At 43.2% G+C, this 14,101-nt stretch overlaps 1 protein-coding gene across 6 annotated transcripts in view; it reads right to left on the bottom strand.

Annotated features, from left to right (window-relative positions):
* The window catches only part of ATXN1 (ataxin 1), a 142,189-nt gene that overhangs the window by 30,543 nt on the left and 97,545 nt on the right, over positions 1-14,101 (bottom strand). Inside the window, exon 1 of one of the 6 annotated variants that reach the window (XM_082234330.1) lies at positions 1,130-1,521. The exons of the other annotated variants lie outside the window; for them this stretch is intronic. The gene's annotated coding sequence lies outside the window, so the exon portion shown is untranslated. Of the gene's footprint in view, positions 1-1,129; positions 1,522-14,101 lie in introns of those variants that run through there. 6 annotated transcript variants of the gene reach the window in all.

Raw genomic sequence — 14,101 nt, 5'->3', positions numbered from 1 at the left:
TGGTGCAAATCACAGGCAGAAACACAGTGGCCATATTTGGATGACCACCCAAGGCTTCATCAACCATGGACAAATACTCCTCCCTCACCACTCTCCCCTCCCCATCGCACAGATCCTGGCTCACATTTAACCAGAGTTCCCAATTATGTCAAAATAGGGTTTCTCTAGCTTAGTGTTGGTTAAGAAACCTGGAAAATGAGTCAGGATAGTTTTTTTTGGGTTTGTTCACTAACTTTAAGCCAGACTTCCCTGAGTCAGATGTAACAGGAAACTCTCGACTTAATGTGAGCCAAGATCTCCATGTATGTGCAGAATGTGAGGGGAGGAGCACATGGCTATGCTACTCATCCGTAGCAGTTTTAAAAGCTGCGGAGAACTGACTGAACACAGCCACCAGACACTAGGCCTCAGAATGTTTTCTTGCTGTATTATAAAACCTGTCTTTGAATAATATATTCCTCCCCCTAACCAAAACAAGCAGTCAAAAGAAAATCTTGCTCTTAATAACCAAGACAGATTATTTCTGAGTTTGTTTGCTGTGAAACATTTCCCTTCAAACCCACTGGGCTGGCGAGCTACACAGAATCCATAATTTCTAGGATATTTTTTCCCTAGGAGGATTAGTTAAACCATGGTTTTAAGAGGCAAATGAAGTTTTTGAAGCATTTGCCCTGGACACAGGATCCAAAACTTGGAGAAGCAGCCCATCCTTCATGTTCCTTTCGAAGTGGGAGAAAATATAATGTTTAGGGTGAGGATTTGGGCTGGGGCAGCTGTTGGTGGGCTGGAGTTCTTATCAGGGCTGTCTTAAGCATATGCGGCGCCAGGGTGCGAAGTTCCGCCTGGCACCCGCCCCCCTGGTTGCCCAGTCCCAGGCGTGCAGGAGGGCAGAGCCAGCCGGCCGCCTCAGTGTCTCGCTGGCTCGGCTGCCCCCGAACCTGCGGTGCAGAGCTGCCCACAGCAGAAGAGCCCGTCGCGGCGCTCTGACCGACAGACGGGCTCTTCCTTGGACTCAACTCTCGGGCCTCGGACTCTCGGCCTGGCACCCCTGAGAGCCCAGCACCCGGGTGCCCCGCACCCCTAGCGCCTATGGGTAAGACAGCCCTGGTTCTTATGATACTAGATTTACCTGTGTTTTATTTTATAAATGTGATCTCGTGATGCTTTGTGCTTTTATTTATATACTATTATAAGTTTTCGGAAAAGTAGGCTATCTGTGGGATATAAAGCTGTCAGTCAAGTCCAACATCCCAAGAGAGGACTAACTGCCTCTATGTGGCAGGCAGTTTTGTCGGTTGGTTGGTCGGTTACTGCAAGGAGTGCTAACTGGTAACTGCTCGGATGCAGTCTTCTCATGACTCACTACTATCTAGCATATAGTTTATCTGTTATGCAACCTAAGCCTGCCTTCAGGAACAACTCTGTAAACCTGAATGAATCTGATAGTAAAGTAGTTTATGTCAATATGATTCAGATTCATGTGTGTTGTCTTTAAGAGGGACAGAAAGGGATTATCAACCAGGTATCAACCAGCGCTGGCTCCCGGCCTCTAGAGTGAGATGAGCGCACAACCCTAGAGTCTGTCAAGACTGGCCCGTACGGGCAGGGGTACCTTTACCTTTACCTATAATTATTGATAGGACTCAAACGAGCTAGCAAACTGTTTGTCATTGCGTTAACTGAAACAGGGGATCATTTAAACTCTACTAAATTATATAAACGTTTCCGCACTATCTAGAATAAAAAGGGCCCTTCTAGTTTAAAGAATGACACTAACGGTAGACATTGTGCAATTTCTACTATACCAACAGAATGCTGAAAACTACATTTTTTAATTTTAAAAAATAAGGGAAGTTTCTAGTAATGACAATTTGGTATGAATAGATAATTTGGTATGAATAGACAATAGATTCCAATACCCTTAGGCAAATCAGTATATAATGGATGATGTGGTGTAGCCCCTCTCCTACTGTTTATTTTCTAATGAGTATTTTTATTCATTTTTAGGTCAACAGGAGTATATAACCAACCAAGAACACACTGTATTGGTCTTTACAACCTCTTCAATGTCCGCATTGGCTCAGTTCAATAAATCATTCCACAGGCTCAACTTCTCTCCTATTGTTAAGGGTGGCTGATCCTGCTTTAGGCGGTCCGCCTGCTATTAGGGCTATGCATTAGATTGGAATTTAGAAAGCTGAGAGAGATGATACCCAGGTTCTTGGCACTTATGATACTGGGTGGCCAAAGCTCCTCACTTTCAGTCAATGACAAAAGGAGAACAAACTTTCTTTTCCTGATGAAGGCAGTAAATGGATAAGAGAGGACAGCACCAGCTTACCTGGGCATCATTCTCTTCATCAATCCCAAATATAAACAGATTATTTCTTTCTTTGGAGGGGAAATGAGGGATGGGGAAAGGGATGTTTTCTCTGACACCACACAAGGTCTTCAGGTTCACACGACTTTAGGTAGTAGCTGGCACTGCCATCTCTTCAAGTTGCCAATTTGCACACACAAATTTATGGCAACAGTAGAGATGAAGCACCTGAAATAAATTACCCTATTTGGGCAAGCAAGGAAGGAGAAGAAAAATGGTGAACTGTATACAGTATGCATAGTATAAAGTTTATCTTGCCCAGATTGTTGGATCTCAGATATGGCAATTTTAAACTGTCACCTAAAACATAAGGATTCTTATTGCTTCCTCCTTGCTTTGGAATAAAACACCAAAGTGCAAGAAAGTGAGGGCTTCACAGTTCTGGCTCCAACCAGCAAATCTAGATTTCTGCATATCAAAGCCACTTCTAGCTCACTGAACAAAGGCAGTCTGTAATGTTCCCTTTAGTGGCTATGAAGCAGAAGGAAGGAACAAGGGAGAAAGATGGTTCAATTAGGCTTCAGAACTTTAGACAAAGGTTACTCAAATAAGCAATGTACTGAAACTATGAGTAGCATTTCTGCTCTGTAATTTGTAATAACATGACACCTCAGCTTGCGCAAAAGCACCACAGTGTATACTAATAGCACCCTTATTATTAGATTTTCTGCATGGTTACATAAGCCCATAAAAAGAAGAAAAAAATGTAAATGATTCAAGAAGATAGTGTTGCAGTTTTCATGAAGTCTTTAATAATCTGAGGCCTGAGAAAGATCCCTGCTGGCAAGAAACTATCAATTTTAATGCTTCATTAAAACTGTTCTTTTGAGTATTTTAAAAAGAAAATGCTGATAGGCAAATGAAGCAAACACATTTTTTAAAATAAGGGTTTTGTGCTAATTTCTGCCATTAGATCTTTCATACTTATCCTGAAAAACTGTATGCATAATTCTTTGTCTTCCCAATAGGTCTACTTTGCCCTATAGGATAGCAAGTTTTGTGTGTGTGTGCACACATAATATATATATGGGCCAAGTAAGGGCAAAAGAAAGGAGGATTATGCAGAGATTCTGATGATCAGAAAAAGCTAATTCCATGCTGCATTGCAAATTCTAATCATTGTGATTCTTTCCTACAAACTGCTATGAAAGTCTAGTTAATATTCTTTAGACAAGAGTTATCTTCTAAAAAGTGCAGCAAAGAATACTCATAATGCTGAAACATTGATAAGCCCCACAGAATCATAGAGTTGTAGAGTTGGAAGGGACCCTGAGACCCCTTTACTTTTGTCAATTTATTTACTTTTGAAAACAAGCATTAATATCAAGTTAATTTTGTCTAGACTGAAATGTCACCCTTGGAATTACATTTTATCTGCCACCTCTGCTGGGGAGGTGGCAGCTGTTAATACTGGCTGCTGTGCAGTAGTATGTGTTAATTTAAATACATGCAGATTTACCATAGTACCATGGCATGAAAAGTGCCTTTGCTTCAACCACAGAGTGCACAGGGTATGCTCTATAGGAGACAAAAATATGTTTGTGATGGCATGTCACCTTGGCCAATGACTGGTCCCTGACAGATATGTATGTCTTCAACATCAGTTTACAGAGCTCACAAAGTACCATATTTTTTGCTCTATAAGACGCACCAGACCACAAGACGCACCTAGTTTTTGGAGGAGGAAAACAAGGGGGGGGGGATTTGAATCTCAGAAGCCAGAACAGCAAGAGGGATCGCTGCACAGTGAAAGCAGCAATCCTGCTTGCTGTTCTGGCTTCTGGGATAGCTGTGCAGCCTGCATTCACTCCATAAGACGCACACACAATTCCCCTTACTTTTTAGGACTGAAAAAGTGAGTCTTATAGAGCAAAAAATATGGTATGTCTGTCTTCCCCTTACATTACATTTTGAGAGTGTGCACATTAAATGTAACATGTAATGTAACCTCTGATCTGATTATCTGGTGCAAATCGACGGGCATCTAGGTGGAAGCTTACAGCAGATTGACACAGAAGGAAAGGCGAATTGAGGTATGTGATTGAACTTCCTAGGGATAAGGCCTCCATGAGGAATCATCCCTGCCTTGTCCTGCCATTCCATTAGAATGCAGTTCCTTGCTCCTACGGTATTTACCATCTCATTTGCACTCAATTATCACTCTCCACTTTCTGATATATGCAGGATGTCTCTGCATATTTGTGCGCATGCCACTATGTTGAATGACCACAGTTGAGGCAGCAATTGTTGAGTCCCAACAGCAGGAGAAGGCTATTGTCCTCCCGTCCTGCTTGTGGGCCTCCCATAGACACCTGGTTTATCATTGTGACAAACAGGTTGATGGACTAGATAGGCTTTTGGCTGGAACCGGCAGGATTCTTAATGCTCGTATGCATTATTTTGCGATTGATTCAATACAAAAAATACAAAATGAAAAAAAAAAGTTGTTAGAAAGGTAAAGGTAAATGCTGAGAAAAGTTACCAGTTGATAAAGTGTACACAAGTAAGAACAAGTGTCACTTTGCAAAAGAAAGAAAGAAAGAAAAAGAAGTGGTTAAATATTTCAAGATGCTAAACTTGAAAGATTCATAGATCTGTTTTGTAACAAATGCCAGTTCATTCCACCCTGAATGAAATCTGATACCCAATGTAAACACAGATGAGTATCTTGCACACCCAATTAATCTTCCCTGCAAGTTCCCACTGACTGAATCTGACTGGTTTCATTATTACCACAACTCTTCAATGGCATTTAATAATACTGCATTAGACTGGATTCAATTGTAATTTCTTGTGCCCTACCCACTCACAAAAAACAGTCTCTTCTGTCACTGCTCAGGGCTGCTCCACACACAACTAACTTTCCTACGTGTATATAATTTCCATGTGGGAACATGCATTAACTTGCATGCACTGCCACATGCAGAATGCACACATCTATTGTCCCATGTGCATACAGAGAAAGAAGCTGTAGTTGGCAATATGTTCCCACAGTAAAATAAGGAGATATAAATTTGTGACATTGTCACTATAGGCATGCATAATTTACATATGATTTGGTTTCAAGCAGGTACTTGAGAATATACTAAACTTTATGCTGAGGACAGTTTGGAAACTGCAGCTAGACAAGAACTGCAGCTAGACTGGGTGAAAAGTTCTTACCTTGCCTGCACTGAAACAACTACAATTCTTCCCAGTGAGCATGACAGGCCAATTTGAAGTGCTGGTCTTAACCTTTCAAGCCCTACATGACTTAAGACCTAGATATTTGATGGATCAATTTCTCATATCCATCCACCACTGAGATCATTATCTGAGACCTTTCTCCAGATGTCCTCAGCATCTAAAGTGACCCTTTTCTGTGGTGGTTGCTCACCTTTCAAATGACCTTGTGAGCAGGCCAGCCTAAAAACATCACTGCTATAACATTTCCATTTCCCCAGGCTTTTAAGAACTGCTAATGGAAGCATTCTTTAACTTGAACAGTTTGATTTTACTGTCTATTAAATTGGTCACTGCAATTCTAGTTTTGTTTCAATTTGCTGTATTAGTGCGTAATAATAATAATGTTGTTATTATTTTAAAATGGTAGTTTTGTTCCTTACCACTCGTTAGCTGCCCTGGGAACATAAATCTATGTTGAGGGCTTGAAATATAAATTATGTACACAAACCAACAAAAGGTTAGGCCTCCATATTAGTATAGAAAGTGGATAACAGAGTTCAGGTCTACTAGACTGTATAAATGTAGACGGTTGATTCAGGATAACAACCCTGAATCAACAATATCCGTTGTCACCAATTATATAAACAAACTTTGTATATGATTCAGAATGTGAGAAGCTGTGGCTTGCTGCCATATAATGTAGGAAGAGGTTTGTCTGAGCCCACAACTATATCTTCATATGGATAGTTCTAAACAAAGAAAAATACATTTTCAATTGTATTTTTGTGTGGATTTAAGAGAGGTTTCTTATCCATATCTCTGCCACTCATTTATTTTGGTTCATTTCCTTTTCCCTTAAGCTAAAGAACACCTTTGATTTCACAAAGGCACACTTGAAAATGGACACAGTACCACATAATAAATAACAAAGTATACTGATCAATACCTTTCAGACCCATTGCTGATTTCTCCCTGGACTCTCCCCTATCTTAGAATTCTTTATTAAGAAACACCCTAAACTTCTAGAGCAAAGCAATACTGTTCAGCTCATTTGAGAATGAACTTGTGTACAGGCTTGCCAGTGTACAGGAATAAAAAAGCGCACTATGCCTTGACCTCACTCAAGAACACACAGTTACTTGCCGTAAAGCCAAATTGTTCCAGTGAAGCCAATTTGAAGATCCATACAGTTAAGCTTACTCTTTTTACCCGCTGAAGCTGAAAGAGCAGACAAAGAGACTGAGTTCCTGAGATACTATATGTGTGGCAGAGAAATGTTTCCATAGAGAGTTTTGCAGCAAAACAGAATCGCTGCCTTTTATCAGATAAGCACACACTAGCAAAGCGTCCAGCATTTATTTAATGGCTAAATCCTGGGGAAAATGTGAAGAATGTTTGGCTAGAAACGTGCTTTCCCAATGAACACAAAACTTGGCTTGTTAGCTGCAGGACTCAAAGGAGATTGTTCAGTGCAGATGCATTTATTTAAGCAAAAGACAGAAAAGTGTTTTGGTACAAGTTTCCTTTAGCCAGACCTCCAGTTTACTAGACTGTGTGGCAGGAAGGTTCAAACCCTCAAGTATTTAGGTGATATTATATAAAACACAGCTCTTCAATGTTTGGTTTGAAACTCTTGTTAAGACTTTCTGATTTTTTTCTGGGATGTATTAAACAAGTAAATGGACCACAAAGTCCCACAAGCTTCCACGTTAGGACTTTCATGGTGACCAAGATTCTTACACCACAAGTAAACTGTGCTGGTGGCAAGGTGGGAACAATGCACAACCATGAGAGCGATGAGTACTATTAACATTGCTGCAAGGATACATCATGTGATTTCCACTCTATCTTGGTATCTGCGTGGGTGTACGGTGATGCAATTTTACATGATGTCAGATTTCCAAGCCTACACATTTTTCCCCCTAGGGAAAAAAATAGCCCCCTTGCTGAATTTTGAGTAAATAACACACATTATGTTTTGGAAAAGCAAACTTAAAATAAGATTTTTTTTTAATGGCTCACAATGTTATTCAAAGCATCTGCATTTGAAACTGGAAAGTCAGCATTTCTGAAATAACCTACTGTACTAAACACCACTCGTTTCAGGCTTTAGCACTGCATTAAGGAAGTTAAGAAGTATCTGAATACCTTTGGACTAAAAATCCACAAAACCGATTTTGTGCCTCATGTTATGGGCTGAAAATGAGGTAATTTCAGGTGCAGTGTAAGTGGGCTATAATTACAACCAAGCCTCATACAAATATTCTGAGAGGTGTTTGTCACTGACAATGTTGTTTTGCCACTCCAAAAAAGCCCCTTTGTCATAGCTTCACTGGAAAGAACAGCCTATTCTACCTCTGAAACTGTTTTGAGCTTGTACCAATCTGCCTGGCTTCTCTATTTATGGGTGTAAACATGGTCAACATACTGCAAGAGTGTGAGTTCAGCGTCATCACTTACAAGTTGTGTGGCCAGAACCAGGAGCAATTATTGAGTTTCCTTGATGGTTAGCATATGACAGATGTCTCAGAGCTATCAGTTTTAAAACTTGACAAAAAGAAAGCACATTTTGCTCTTTAACACAAACAGCCAACCTGCCACGATTATTCAGTTCACATTTATGCCAAGTATGACAGCAACCTTAAGCCCTGAATTAAACTGGTAAAACTTCCCTCCCTTAATCAGCTCAAAAGATATTTACTGCTTTCAGTCAGTGTGATGTGTGCACTCACTAAAACAAATCAGCTATTCAATTTAAAGGCCTCTGCTTATACTAGTTGCTTTACCAGTATAACAATAAGTGTCCAAATTGCCGTTTGTTAGTACATATGTCAATTTGTGGGAACTGGTAACTTGGTCTTACCTTTGCATATTTCTGATGCACCTCTACTCCACCCCAGTCCTTTTGCAAGCCCCTTCTTTTTCCTGCAACATCCACGTCCCACGGAATGTGGGTGGGAGAAGAGAGTGGTCCAAAGATTTGATGCAGGAGAGTTGCTGCACCTGCGTTCTGTCTTGAACGCTGTGGAGCATTGTACAGATATAAGCAGAGTCTCTTGTAACCTCATTCCTTTCGTGAGGGAACAAGAGAAAGCACGATTATGTAAAATGCCACCAGCTATACACAAAACGCTTTTCCAAATTAACTGCAAAGACGAAAGCGAGAATGCCCAACCTGAGCATACATAACTTCTTGTGAAGACTGATGTCAGTATGGAAATTACGATGCAGAACTTGCTGCCGTGTCTGGTGTCTGCAGTTGGCCAATCTACACAAACAGTTTTGTCACATATACAGTAACAAGGAGCACAAGGGGACTCCCATATGAGCCCGTATTTGAAAGGGTGGTGGACAGGAAAGGCATCTCCCCTCGCCGCAGCCTTCTGCTCCCTGTTTTAATTTGAAAACATCATGTCTTTTACATCAAGAAAGGGGATGGAAAAGAAGAATAGCCAGCAGGGCACAAGGTAGGGGGGCTGCAGTACAGTGAACAGATGAGCTTTCTTATCTTAACTGCACTGCACTGTAGCAGTGTTTCCCAAACTTGGGTCTCCAGCTGTTTTTGGACTACAATTCCCGTCATCCCTGACCACTGGTCTTGCTAGCTAGGGATGATGGGAGTTGTAGTCCAAAAAAACAGCTGGAGACCAAAGTTTGGGAAACACTGCACCAGATGAACAACCTTAATGAACAGTGGCCCCCACCTCCATTAAAAGGCAACCTTTACCTCCTGAATTTATTGCAAGAAGTACAATGTATGCCCCAATGGTAGGCAAAGGTATCATAGCCCAATTTCAGCATACTACATGCTACACTCAAATGAATGTAGCAAAGGCCCAATCATTTTTTTGAAATGGAATGCAGCTTTGGGAAAAGGGAAATTCAGAGAGCACCTCCCCTATGTAATCATGGAGCAAACATGTTCCTGGTCTTGGGGACGGAAATGAAGCGACTGTCAAAATAACTTCTCTTACATTCATCTTCAGCTGTCCATCCTTGAAAAGTGCCACTTAAGACTGAGCAGGAAAATATTTTTTCACACTTTCAGTGCTTGCTCTTTCACATTTTAGCAGTATGGCATTTACAGTCCGAACAACTGCTCACTGCCCTGCCATCCAAACATCACAAACACCCACAGCTCGTTCGCTCTGCACTGTTAAGTTTTCAAGTAGATTCTTGGGTGAGCTGGAGCAACTCCTAGCATTAATTTCGTTTCTCTCAGGGCCAAGTAAATCTGCCAAACAGCAATTTTCACAACATGCTTTGTAATGAAGCATTATGAACATCTTCTCTACACAGCCATGACTTTCTTTTTCACTCTGGGATATTGTCATTTCAGCACTCGGAGACAAACAGCTGAATGACAGCCTTGAAAATAAAAGCCTTTATAATGTGGCCAGGAGTATTTGGCAGCAGCTGCTATTCCTTCGCACACATTTCCCATCATCTTTCCAGGCCTAGAAGCAAGCCTCGTTTTCAATGAACTACTCTTCCACCACTGCATTGATAGTTTCCTTTTCATAATAATCTTAATTTGTCTAAAGAAAACTACGCCAGTCCAAAGACTATTACTGAGAACTGCGACAGTGATCAATAGTATTCTCAATGTGCACAAAGCACCAAATTATATAAAACAGAAACCACAGTTCCTTCAGAGGGACTGTGTTAATTAGCTGAGCACTGCCAGGATGTTTGTGTTGCGTGGCGGGTTCCCGCCCCCCACAAGGATAAATAAAGACACCGCACACCAGAATTAAGGTTAAATGGGCGAATTAGGCCACAACTTTATTGAATTCAGGAATGAGAGGCATTGGCTTTAGGCATTGGTCCTATCGACTATCCGGCTCCAGCCCATTTGCTGAAGACCGGGAAGGGTTAACACCATAGTGGGGGAGTCTCCTGCTGAGGCACGTCAACTAAGAGCTCGCCCGGGTCACCGCTCGGGGGCGTGCCTTAGGCCCACACCTCCATAGGCTTCGGACAGGGCCACGCCCCCCGGAGTCCTTTATCGGACCACCCTTCATTCTCTGGTGGAAGGTGATGGTGTTCCTCCCCCCCCCACATCCTCTTGACCCCTTCTTACCAATGCCTAACCACCAATGCCAAGGATTTGTGATGAGTTGCTATGAGGTAGGTGAAAAACCAAACGGCCGCAAATCGCCAATTGGGAAAAATTCCTGCCATGCCCCTTGTGGCGACAGACCGAAGTCCATAGCAAAGTCAGAAGCCTACCTAAAGGGAGGGAGGGTGGGAAAACGTGGGGCTAGCCGGCAAAAGAGGGCGAGCCCCGGCCGCGCTGGCCCTAAATAGGGCAGGCCACACACCCCCAGCCACCCGATTGGCTGGCTGGGCGGACAACGCGGCCGGGATTCCCCTGCTCTCGCGGGGGCTGAAACCAGCCCCTGCTCATGTGGGGCGGGCGTGAAGCCCGCAACCCCACCTCCTGGCCAGGTCCGGAAGTGGCTTTATCCCCAATACTGTCTCTGCAGTTGTCAGTGTAACTGTTTTGCTTTCAGGAGAGGCTCAACCAGCAGAGGAGAGCTGCAGCAGTAGCTTCCGAGGGGCAGAGTCACTGCAGAAGCGCACACAGGTGAAAGGAAGAGGAAGCAGCAAGGGAGGAACTGCACAAGCACACCAGCAATCTGGTGCACCCACACAGCTCCAACCTCATCACCACCTAGCCCCACTCCCCCAGAAAGGCTATTGGAGTGGCTCCACCCTATAGGGCAAGCTGCTTCCGTTTCCTTTTAGATAATGATGAATGCTGTCTCTTCTTTACGGATTTCGTTTTGCTCTTTACGGATTTCGTTTTGCCCTCTCCACCTGCCCTCACCCATGTTTGCATATCAGAGACCAACAACCGTTTGGGGTCCATGAGCACATTTGCAAACTAGAGGAACTCTTAAGAACATAAGAAGAGCGGCTGGATGGAGGAATTGATCTGGCATGTGTAACAGAGACTCGGTTGGATGAGGCAGATGGGCCTGTTCTTGCTGCTGCTTGTCCACCAGGTTTATAATAATATAATAATATTAATTTATTATTTATACCCCGCCCATCTGGCTGAGTTTCCCCAGCCACTCTGGGCGGCTCCCAATCAGTTTTAAAAACAGTACAGCGTTACATATTAAAAACTTCCCTGAACAGGGCTGCCTTAAGATATCTTCTGAATGTCAGGTAATTATTTATCTCTTTGACATCTGATGGGAGGGTGTTCCACAGGGCGGGCGCCACTACCGATAAGGTCCTCTGTCTGGTTCCCTGTAGCCTCACTTCTCGCAATGAGGGAACCGCCAGAAGGCCCTCGACGCTGGATCTCAGTGTCCGGGCTGAATGATGGGGGTGGAGACGCTCCTTTCTCTTATGCACAGCAACCCAGGTCATATGGGCAGGATGGGAGCGTTGCATTGATTTTTAGGAAGTCATTAGCTTGCACCAGGCATCCTACTGGGAAGACCCAGTTTTCTGAGTGCATGTCCTGGAAGTTGGGCAACAGGGGAAGTATGGAATTCCTTTTGGAGTACAAACATCCCTGCTGCACCAAGGATTCCCTGCCTGAGCTGCTTTAGGTCATGGCGGATGTTCTCCTGGAGACACCTAGTATGGCTGTCCTAGGGAATTTTAACATCCATGCCAACACGAACTTGCAAGGGGTCGCTCAGGACTTCATGAAAAGCATGGCCTCCATGGGGCTGTCCCTGATAGCCCTCACCTCCATGAATTCTCTAATCGTCCAGGGTGGTGACCATACCCGCTAACTGTGGGAGCAAGCTCCATCGTTTAATTATGTGCTGAGTGAAGACTTTTATCTGTCTTGAACCTTCCAACATCCAGTTTCATCAGATGCCCATGAATTCTTGTGTTATGAGAAAGGGACAAAACTTTTCTCTATCCACTTTCTTCCTGCCATGCATAATTTTGCGAACTTCTACCATATCACATCTTGCTTGCCTTTTATCTAAACCAGGGTTTCCCAAACTTTGGTCTCCAGCTATTGCTGGACTACAACTCCCATCATCCCGAGCTAGCAGGACCAGGGATGATGGGAACTGTAGTCCAAAAACGGATGGAGACCCAAGTTTGGGAAACACTGATCCAAACTAAAAGGCCCAAACACTGCAACATTTCTTCATAGAGGAGTCACTCCATCTGCTTAATCATTTTGGATGCCCTTTTCTGAACCCTTTCAAACTCTTATTAATATCCTTTTTGAGACGAGGTGACCAGAACTGTACGCAGTATTCCAAAAGATTTGTATAATGGCATTGAGAGGAGCGCAGAGAGAAGAAATGCCACAGTGCGCAACCACATACCTTCATCTGTCCCACAGCTGCAACAAAACATGTTATGACCGGCATCCTGGGAAGGTTTCAACCAATAACATTCCCAACCTTTGTCAACATGGGGTCCTAAAAGGTTTTAAATACTGGGCAGTCCCATGTGCCGAAAATTATATTTGCTTTAGATACCCCATGCCTGCAAAAGTGATAATTGAATCTTAGACGTATCTTATTCAATTTAATTGGTGTCAAGAGACCATCTGGCTATATTTCAAATTCATGCACAGAATGCTCTTGTTTGTTTCTACTCAGTGCAGCAAAGGCAAGAGTGTGGGAGGACTGAATCAGATACGAGTTGCTTTAAACCATAGTTTGTTTTAAGCTATAGTTTAATGCTGCATGCACCAGGCTGTTACTGTTATTACTATTTATTCAGTTTCTTCCCTTCCCTTCACCATAAGGTCTCAGGGTGGGTTACAGTAATTTAAACTCAATGTTAAAAAGCAGTTTAACAGGAATAGGGTGGGATCTGAAAATCTCAGATTGTCAAGGGACGGGGTAAAGAGGTGCATCTTCAGCATATGAAGAAATGATACTCTGTGACTAGTTGTCTTATGGGTCAGTATTTGGGTAAGCAACTGGACAAGCCGAGACTAGTGGAAAACAATACTAAATGCTTCCAGAGTCATCCCAGCCACGTAGGAGGAGGAGAGGGGAAGGGGATCAATGAGTCAGAGTATTGTGCTTGTTCCAACTCATATAAAGGTAAAGGTAAAGGGACACGTGACCATTAGGTCCAGTCGCAGATGACTCTGGGGTTGTGGCGCTCATCTCGCTCTATAGGCCGATGGAACCGGCATTTGTCCACAGACAGCTTCCGGGTCATATGGCCAGCATGACTAAGCCACTTCTGGGGAACCAGAGCAGCACACAGAAACACCATTTACCTTCCCACCGGAGTATTACCTATTTATCTACTTGCACTGCATGCTTTCAAACTGCTAGGTTGGCAGGAGCAGGGACCGAGCAACGGGAGCTCACCCCGTTGCGGGGATTCGAACCGCCGACCTTCTGATCGGCAAGTCCTAGGCTCTGTGGTTTAACCCACAGCGCCACCCGCTTCCCTTCCAACTCATGTACACAGTGCTAAAACCTAGTTTAGTGGTACACACAAACTGGGTCTCGCTGTTTTCCTTCTGTCCCACATTCACTGTATTTCCACTTGGCCCAAGCGGTGTGTGCAAAACTCCAAGGTACCTTTAGCTCCATGTGAGAA

This window comes from Podarcis vaucheri (assembly GCF_965113315.1).
Source record: "Podarcis vaucheri genome assembly, chromosome: 8".
Lineage (NCBI taxonomy): Eukaryota > Metazoa > Chordata > Lepidosauria > Squamata > Lacertidae > Podarcis > Podarcis vaucheri.
The sequence above is the reverse complement of the archived record's forward strand: the minus strand, read 5'-3'. Positions and strand labels throughout refer to the sequence as shown.